This window comes from Montipora capricornis, chromosome 4 (assembly GCF_036669925.1).
Source record: "Montipora capricornis isolate CH-2021 chromosome 4, ASM3666992v2, whole genome shotgun sequence".
NCBI lineage: Eukaryota > Metazoa > Cnidaria > Anthozoa > Scleractinia > Acroporidae > Montipora > Montipora capricornis.
In genome coordinates, this window is record NC_090886.1 from 12,397,544 (window position 1) to 12,407,543 (window position 10,000).

A 10,000-nucleotide genomic window follows, 5' to 3' on the forward strand; every position below is an offset into this window, starting at 1 on the left:
TCCCTCAGCCTCTGGCTGGCTTCTGCACCTCCTTCCAAGCCTACCCCTGGTCTTCTGACTTCTCAGGGCCTCCTTCAAGAGATTTCCGTTCCTGTTCAAGCTTCGGAACGTCCTTTGTTTTCTTGTTCTATCTTGACCTACAACAGTGATGTTTCTGATTCTGAGTCCCAAGTTATGGGTGATAATGCTGTAAAAGAATATTGTGCTCTTCATAGACCTTCACGTAGAGGAAGGAAGAGATCAAGTCGAGGTCTGTCTCTGCCTCCCTCTGCGGGCAAGTCATCTCATTTTGGTTTTAATCTCCACTAAACACACGTGATGATCTTTAGCCTTGTGGACTCTGGTAACCCGACCTAAGGGCTATTGACCCCGATGGGTTTTCTCCTCTGTGAGTAAAATAAGTCGCCCATCTTAGGGTTCCGGCTAACATAGATCCACTTATGGAGTTGCTGCAATGTGATCAGATATTCTCGGAGCCAACGTTTCCAGAAAATTTTAGCCAGGTACTGAATTTGCCGCTAACGTCGCTGACAGCGCTGATTTTGTTCGGAGAAAACTCTAGGGGTAATTGGTTGGTTCGACCTCAGTAATAACAAATGACTTGGAGTGAGAGGCTCAGCATCTATTAGGTTGTCAGGGTTTAGCGTTAATGGGAGAGAATTTCTGACCGATTCAGTCTCAGCCATTAGGGTCAGAAGTGACTCATCGTTGACAAGTTGCTCTCTAAGAAGGGCCTTGAGGATTCTCTTGACTGATTGAGTGATTCTTTCTCAAACACCTCCCATATGACTGGCTGTCGGTGGGTTAAAGATCCATTTGATCTCACGCTGACTCGTAAACGCTTTTATCTTCTGTTGATTCCATTCTGACAGCACAGTTCGCATTTGTCGCGCGTCACCATGGAAATTGGTAACACTATTGCTTCTGATGATCTCGGGTCTTCTTCTCCTGGCAATAAACCTTCGCAGGGCGTCAATAATCGAATTCGTGTCTAAAGAGTGCGAAATATCAATGTGGACAGCTCTGGAGGCCAGATAGGTAAACAAGCATCCGCAGCATTATACACTGATGCGCTTAAATCTGACTAGGAAAGGGCCAAAGTATTCAATGCCTGCGAACGTAAAAGGCAATCGATCTGGGGTCAGGCGCTCCGGAAGCAAGTCCGCCATTCTTTATTCCCCTGTTGGTGAAGCTCTCTTACGGCAGTAAAGGCATTCTCTTAACACACGGCACACCGCCACAACCCACATTGAGCTCTCTCTGGATCATATTATCCAGCTTCACAGATACCACTGCTGCTGACAGCTCCAAGTGAGGGATTGTGATCGCCTTTAAGGGCGCCAGGCGAGGCTTTCCAATGACAAGTCAACAATGAATATTACCATCTGTGTCAACCATGCAAGGGGGAAATGGTGGGCCTGAATGTGACTGGCCTCACTAATTGAGTCCGGTTTTTAACATCTTCTTACTTCAACCTCAGATAATTTAGATAAAGCAGCTAGCCAATCTTTCTAGTCGCTCAGAGTTTGACCCTGAGCAGCTAGAGGTGTGGTGGTCAGGCGGTTAGGTGACGGGTTAAATTAATCAACATTCCCAGTTTCACGTGAAATTCTTTGTGAGGATTCGTTGGGCCCAACAGGTCCCTTCCCAACGGGAACTTGCCTGCATACAGTTCATCATTTGGCCCTTTCCTCTCGTCTAGCACCCAAAATTCCTCGGGACAATCTCCGCCAATCAAAAGTATTACTGACTTCATCAATCTGGGGAAAAATCAAATCTTGGAGATGGGACCATCGCCTTAAATCATCAGGTACTGGAATGCTCTTATCTGACACGGGAATCCCTTCAACAGACCCATACTCTAGGCAAGCAGAGATCCTTTTCACCATCTATGCCGCTGACCTTCACACCAACTTCCAACCCACTTTGTTCTTCATTGTTTCTAAGGGTAGTAAGAGTGAACTGCCAGCTTATCCCATTCAAACCAAGCTTCTCCAATAGTCGATGATCACACAATGACAAGTCTGAACAATCATCCAACAATGCGTATGTCTCAATAACCCAACCAGTAACATGAACCTTGAACGCGTATAGAGATGACTCGAAGGCAGACCCGTTTCCATACGGACCCAAATGATGCTGTTTGATGCCGTAGCCGACGCTTGGTGTGAAACTACTCTATAATCTACATCGTTATTACCACGCGCCCCATCCGGGAGATGCAGTAGGATGCCATGTTTTCTTATGCAACCGGACCTTTCACACGCTCTTACCCCTGCACATCCCTTTGCATAATCACCAGGTACCAGACAGTTTCTGCAAATATGCTTTTGGAAGAAGAGATCGAGGCGTTGCTGATAAGTCTTCGCTTTAAAGGCTATGCAGTCCCTCAAGAAATGTGACTTAAAGCACAAAGGACTCTGCGGACACGAAGTGCAGACTTCAGGAGGAGGGTAACTGCATGAGACATCACGAAGTCCGAGGCTGATACATTTATCTGTGGTTATATCTCTGCGTGTGACCCTACTCCAGTTTTTATGTCAACTATCGCGTGGATGGTCTAGTACATTATCCCTTATTTCGTGTGGACTCTCGTGCAGACTCTCTAGAGCACTGACACTTCTCACAGCCAGGGTTGTACCTCGACGTGGAGTATCATTACTAAACTCTGTTGAGGTCTACTACTGCTTCTGTCTCTCTAACTGTTCACACTCAAGCGCTTTGCTGAATAAAAGCGGTGAGATGGGAAAGATGCGAACGTCCCCCATCTCGGAAAATGTTTTCTGCAAGGTCAGTCCCTTTTAGTCTGAAGTCGCGTTGGTAGGCGATCCATAATCTTCAACAGCGTTTCAGAGTTGTTCAAATCTGCATCATAACCGGTTTGAGACAAGGCAGTCTCGCATTTTAGCATTTGTGAAGCAAGTTTCTGCAACGCTGATCCGTCAGTTGGCTTTATCATGTGGCCCTTGATTAGCTGGTTTACATGCGCTTTAGCAACAATGTGAGGTCTCCCAAATTGATGATACAAGATCTCCCTAGCTTTCTTATAACCACGTTCTGACTCTTACATGCAACAGTTCTCAAGAACTTCTTTGGCTTCACCTCTACAATACTGGATGAGATACGCTAACCTTTTTCATGTATCATTAATCAAACTGGCAACGTTAACATCGAAATTATGAATAAACTGGCCATACTCCAATGGGTCTCCGTTGAATGTTAATATGTCAGCTCTAGGGATATTAAAACCTACATCTAAGGCTGACGTTAAGGTCCTGACAAGCTCTCTTACATTACTTTTGGCCTGAGTCAGAAGATTGAGGAGCACTATTGATAGGCAATGTTGGTAACCCGCTAGTCCATTCAGCAGCCAATGGATTCAAGCAATGACTCTTCGTGACTACTGGTTCAACAAGAGAAAAAATAGTGTGCATTACTGGCTCGCTCATAGCACTTGGCATCAGAGCAGGGCCGGACCTAGGAAACCCTCCTGGGCCCCTGTGCCTATGGCGAGTAGTTTCCAGACCCCCTATAGGGGCATCAAGCACTACAGGATCGAAGACTGTGGCAGACCATACCTTCTCGCTCGCAGTTGCAAATTCGAACTCAAGAATCAGCATACGTCTCTGTGCTTCGCTTTCCAACTGAGCTCGCCTTTGCTCAAGTCCTTGAGTAAGTTTCAGTCGCTGCAGCTTAAGGTGAGCCAATTGACGGAATTCCTTAGCTTCTCGAAGTCGCGCACGAGACGCACTTGACGCTTGACTGTTAATACTCGCAAGAGTCTTTAACGACTTTGACAACTTGGAATTCGAACGACCCTTTGTTGACGTCAGACAATTTCTCTTTTGTTTCAAAAAAACTCGCAGCAAGTGTTTTATCGGGTCTAAAAACGCACGGCTACGCCTCGTGTTTTTAAACCCCGATAAAACTGCTGCTCGTTTTTTAAACACTACATTAATGCATTACTACCGGTGATAATAAATTATTGTTGACTAGTGATCCACTCGCTTGTCATTGATTAACCTGGCCCTCAGTTAACATCAATCGACCTTCTTACGGATGCCACCGATACCGATGGGCAGATGCTTGCTGTAGTATCGCATGTAACTTTAATCGTGACTAAACAGGCTAAGAGATGCACATAGTTCGTCCAGAACACATGTTACTAAAACGTTCCTGAAACGTTCCTAAGCTTCGCAGCCCGGCCTGCGATACACAGGGATACCAGGATATAACATCCCATCCTAACCCATAGTTCAATAGTTCAGCGGAAGTCCTATTCAAAGTTCAAAGGTTAAAAATAAGAATACAACTCAACACAATCAAAATATAACGAGTTGATCTAAAGGAGGCATTGCTGCCCCCGTGAACTCTTCCGACTCCAAGCAGCTGGTGTAATTGTCATCATTAAGTGATAGCTCCATGCCTGGAACCCTACTAAGAAACTTTACATTACGAATGAGACGTTGTCCAGTCTCAGCATGGACAAGTTCAAAGGTATCCGGTCCTTTGCTACGAACAATTACATACCTCTGATGACCAAACGTGGGAATCAATTTTCCAGATTTTGTATTTGCCACAAATACAATATCCCCAGGTCCTAGGTCATGTTGTTGCGCATGCTGCTTGGCATCAGTATACTCAAATAACTTTCTCTGATATTCCTTGTACCTCTCTTCAGGGTTGTTCTGATCAATTTCTGGTACTGTCGGCAACTTTGTTGTTATCTCTCTGTTGAAAAACAGCTTAGCAGGGGTCATGGCAGTCCCAGCATGTGGAGTGGACCTGTAAACTTGCAGGATTGTAGACAGAACCTCTGTCCAGGATAAACCATCTAACTCTGCTGCTCTGACACTGTGCTTTAGGTACCTATCTCTCAACCTGCCCATTTGCTTGTGGAAAATAGGGTGATACTCTTCTGTGCTGTATTCCATTTGCCTTCATGAAGTCTTAGAATTCCTCCGCTATGAACTGACGTCCATTGTCCGTGATGAGAACTTTTGGATTTCCAAATCGTGCAAATATATCTGTAAGTACAGTAATTATACTCTTACTTGTAATACGCTTGAGGACAATAGCCTCGGGCCATTTGCTTCTGTAATCAACAAAAGTCATGATGTAGATCTCTCCAGGAAATGGACCAACCAGGTTAAGGCCACACTTCTTCCAGCAGTGATCAGCAGTGGAGTTGCTGTATTAGGTGTGACTCGCGTAGTGGCTGAAGCCGCACGCATGTCTCGCAATTTCGGCAAAGGTCTTCCACGTCAGAGTCCATCCCCGGCCAGAACAGTATTCTACGAAGGCGTTCCTTGCAGCGCACAATACCTTGGTGAGCCTCATGTGCCAAGACCAATGCCTTTTTCCTTAACTTCTCTGGAACATAAATCCGCCGACCTCGCCACTGTAGGCCCTGTGCAAAGTTCAGTTCATCTTCAAAATGTTTCCATGTATTACCTACCAGACTCTGAGTTCCACCAAGTACCTTCAGCACCTCTAGTAATTCTGGGTGACTCTCCAGCCTCTTTTATGTCATCAATTGAGAGCAAAGCATCAGCACTTTTGACAAAGCGTACATGCTCCTCAACAAAACTTGTTCCCATACCAGTAGTGTTCAAAGGTAACCTTGATAGTCCATCTGCAATGTTCTCAGATCCCGGTTCATAAGTGAGTGTAAAGTCGTAGTCCTGACATCTGAGAACAATTCGTTCAGGGCGGATTGATTGAGTGTTTTTATTGAATACGCCAAGCAGTGGTTTATGATCAGTCGAGACGACAACGCGGCGACCATAAATGTAGGTATGCATCTTCTGCAATCCGAACAGCACAGCCATTGCCTCTCGTTTGATCTACGAATACCTCTTTTCTGTAGCAGTTAAACTTCTGGAACCATAAGATATGGGCTGCCAGCGGCTGCACCCAAGACCGACTGGGCTGGTATCTACTACAAGTTTGGTCTCTGCTTTCAAGGAGTAGTGTGCAAGGCATAGTGCTTTAATCAGAAGCTCTTTAACTTCCTCAAATGCTTTGGATGCTGTTTTACTCCATTTCCACACCACACCCTTCTGTGTAAGCTGTCGCAAAGGAGTGATAACTGTTGCAAGGTTGGGAACAAACTGTGTAAGGTATGTAATACTTCCTAGAAATGATCTCAGCTCAGCTTGATCACGAGGTATTGGTGCTTCTGCAATTGCTTTTACCTTGTCTGGGTCAGGCTTAATGCCCTCAGCGGAGATGATGTGTGCTAGAAATTTCAGTTCAGACATGTTCAAGGCACACTTGTCTGCATTGAGACGAAGGCCAGACACTTGAAGTTTATCCATAACTGCGCGAAGATTCTTCCAGTGTTCTTCTGGTGTTGACCCATACACCACAACATCATCAAAATAGCTAAGCACACCTGATAACCCTTCACATACTATGCTCATGACCCTTTGGTACACCTCTGGTGCTGATGCAAGCCCAAAGGGCAGCCTTTTGAACTGATACACTTTACCTGCGGCCATGAACGATGTAATGTCTCTAGATTCTTCCGCTAGGCGGACTTGCTAATATGCTTTCCTTAGATCCAGAGTCGAGAACATCCGAGCCCCACTTAGTTGCCATAACAGGTCTTGGATTCTAGGAATTGGGAACCGCTCTCTTATCACTGCTTTATTGGCTTCCCTGAGATCAACACACACTCTCAATTCCCCATTCCCCTTGTAAACAATCTGCACAGGTGATATCCACGATGCTCCTATTGCTTCCTCAATCACATCGTCTTGAATCATTCGTTCTATTTAGCACAACCAGTGTCGATCATTATTTGAACAAGTTTACCATTGACTTCAACATCAGTTTCAAAACCCATCCCCTCCTTGTTAGTAGTATAATAAACATATTCATAGTTAGACTTATCTGACTGTTGCTGGACTGGCTGGACAAACTTCACATCTTCTTTGTTCTCTGATTCTGTTGATCTGCAACACTTCCAGAACTGACCAGTCTTCTTACATTTTCTACACTTGCGTTCCTAGCTGCGCATCTTCCGTCATTAGCAAGATGATCCGCTCTTCCACACAGAAAGCGGGCTTTTTCTTTTTCTTTATTTACTGAAGATTTTACTGCATTAACATCAGATTTTTCTGGCAAATTTCAGGCTTCCTGTCCCCCAAGTAGCTGCGTATCCTTCTTTGCAGATTCAATTGCTCTCCCGAGCGTCTGGGCTTTTTCCAGAGTAAGAGTTTCTCCTTGTTGTAGTAGCTTTTTTCGTAGATATCCGTCAGAACATTTCTCTATACCTTGACCAAGGATATTATCATCAGCGGCTTCCCCAAAGTCGCATGTTAAACTCAGCATACGGAATTCTGCAATGAAGGTATCCAATGATTCATGTTGAAGTTGAGCATGTTTTCGAAACTTGTATCTCTCTGCCCACTTGTTTCTTTTAGGCTGAAAGTGTGCACTCAACGCTTGTTTAACTTCCTCAAATTTCTTTTTCTCTCCAGGCAAACCCGAGAACAAATGTTGGACTCCCGTCCCAGCAAGATGTAGAAGAGTAGCTGTTTGAACTTCGTCACTTTCTTTATCTAATTTCATAGCAATTCGGTAGTTGTGAAAGGCATCGACCCAAGACGTCCACCCATCTGCCAAGTTTGTTGCCTTTAAATTCACTGGAGACAACTCATCTTGATATGTTATCTGATTGTTGTTTATCCTCGTCGCCTATTTGTAGTATCGCAAGTAACTTTAATCGTGACTAGACAGACTAAGAGATGCACATAGTTCGTGCAGAGGACATGTTCTCAAAACGTTCCTGAAACGTTCCTAAGCTTCGCAACCCGGCCTGCGATACACAGGGATACCAGGATATAACACTTGCCTTTGATATTCAATTGTTTGTAAATAGTAAATATTGGCAACTTTAAACTCTCATTTTTCGCAGAGCTTGTAACAGATTTTTATGAATCTTCGCATTATTAACAAATTCAATAATATTATGACAAATCCATTTTTCGTTCAGTGAAATAAATGAAAATTGCAATTTTGAGTGACATCAGTGACATCTTTGACCCTTTCACTCCCAAGATGTCAAAGTTAATAATATTATTATTATCCCAAGTGATTACAATACATGTATATTTCTTTGTTAGCTATAATTGAGAATTTGATGTAACATCAAAGCACCGCAAACTTAAATAATAATTTCATCTCGTCTCATTAATTGTCTACTTGACAGTGTGCCAAAATTGTAACGAGAATTCACATGCAGGTCAATAGTGCAAGTGAGAAGGTTAAGCTGCCAATTCTCTCAGGTGTTTATCCAGCTACTCTTGAAATTCAACAATGTTCAAGTAGCTTAGGGGGAACCTTTAAAGCTGTCATGACATCTTGTAGACATGTAATGGAAAGGATTCAACTGCAGTAGGTAATGAACCATTTCCTTCTCATCTTTAAGTGAGTCACGTGTAGTATGTTCTACAGATGTCTTGTTAATGCCTACTGATAATTCAAACTCCTGTAGTACCATTTGATAGATGCCACTTAGTGGCTTTGCAGACCTTGCTAATAGAGTTCAGAGTTTTGTTTGACATTTCTTGGGCCAAATCGTTTTTACATTATTTTCAACGCTACCCCTCCAGTTTACTAAAAATCCCCATTTGAACTGTCCAGATACTGGGTGTGGAGTTAATAAACACTCAATCTGGGCTTTACTCACAAAGATTTCGATTTGCATACTTGCTGTATGCCCCCATAGACTTGAAAACTAAAAGCAAGAGTTTTTGATTGATGAGATTCCTGGTGCCATCTCCTTCTGCTGCTGTGTCCTTCATCTGCATGACAAGAACAGCCAGAAAAATACAACAAGGGGCAGAATTCATTAAATAGTCATCATTGTAAAAATCATTGGCATTTACTTTCTGTAACAGGCACTTGTCAATAAACTTTCCAAAAGCATCATCAAAGTATTTCTTCTCCTTTTCTGCACTCTCGCGTGCAATGTTCTGTGGGAATTTATGTAATGATGGTGTATCCTCAAGGTGTGACATCCCAAAAAGTTAAGGACAGCTATTATTATGTAACCTTTCTCAACACTGAGGAACAGCTCTGCACTTCCTTCATAGGAGTCAAGAACTTTGAAAGGGGTAGCATTCCTTCTATTATACTTTTCTCTTAAGTTCTTCAAGGTACCAATTTGATTCGCAGACTCTGCTTTGTGTAGAAATGAGTATGCGTAATTTAGAAGAGAGGCTTTGGTCAGACTGTTTGGTGTGCCACATCACAGGTTTAAATGGGGGGCATCGATCAAAACGATCAGATGCTGTGCGTGAACCTGACAGCAAATCTTTGGCTCCTGCAAATCTCACCCGGGTTAGCTCATCACCAGCAAAAGGAATTTTATTTCCCTCACTGGGTCATCGTTAGTGTCTTGTCTGTGTGCATTTGTCTGGCCAGGTGCTGGAGGTCCTTCATGAACTGGTGGATTGTCAAGTGTGTGGTATTTCCTCTAGCAGCCCTACTTGAACATTCGGCAATCCACTTTTCGTAAGTTCTTAAAATGCTAACACAATCATCACATTTTGATTCAGTTGCATTGATGATTGGCGAACTGACTATGGTAGACTTCTGTGACATTTGTAGACTGTACTCATGAGAAACGTGATTCCGTAGGGATAAGTGCTCTCAAGAACTTAAATTTGGGACAGAACTCAAGACAAATTCGCCGAATAATTTTGGCACATTCTGAACATATCTTCCATTCACTTACATTTAAGGAAAATTATGAGGACGGAAATCTTTAACATTTCCTCATTGGGTTGTCATTGGGCAAGTGGTTGAAGTTGAGTCTGAGGTTACTGGCAAACAAGTGCAGATCCTCATTCTGGACTTCGTTTCTCATTTGTTCTTTTAAAATTTTCAAATCCCAGTTGTCATCTCGGAACACACTTCCCTTTCTTTATTTTCTCCACTACTGTGTCTGAGAAGTGACCTCCTAACAGCCTCAAAATGATATCTCTTT

The 10,000-nt window shown here is 43.4% G+C and overlaps 1 protein-coding gene and 2 pseudogenes across 3 annotated transcripts in view; 1 reads left to right on the plus strand and 2 right to left on the minus strand.

Moving 5' to 3' along the window:
- The window catches only part of LOC138045548 (lysozyme C-like), a 91,353-nt gene that overhangs the window by 28,580 nt on the left and 52,773 nt on the right, over positions 1-10,000 (plus strand). The window lies entirely within an intron of this gene.
- On the minus strand, positions 6,776-8,190 carry LOC138044756 (uncharacterized; annotated as a pseudogene).
- LOC138044758 (uncharacterized) overlaps positions 8,274-10,000 on the minus strand; it is a 5,608-nt pseudogene continuing 3,881 nt past the window's right edge.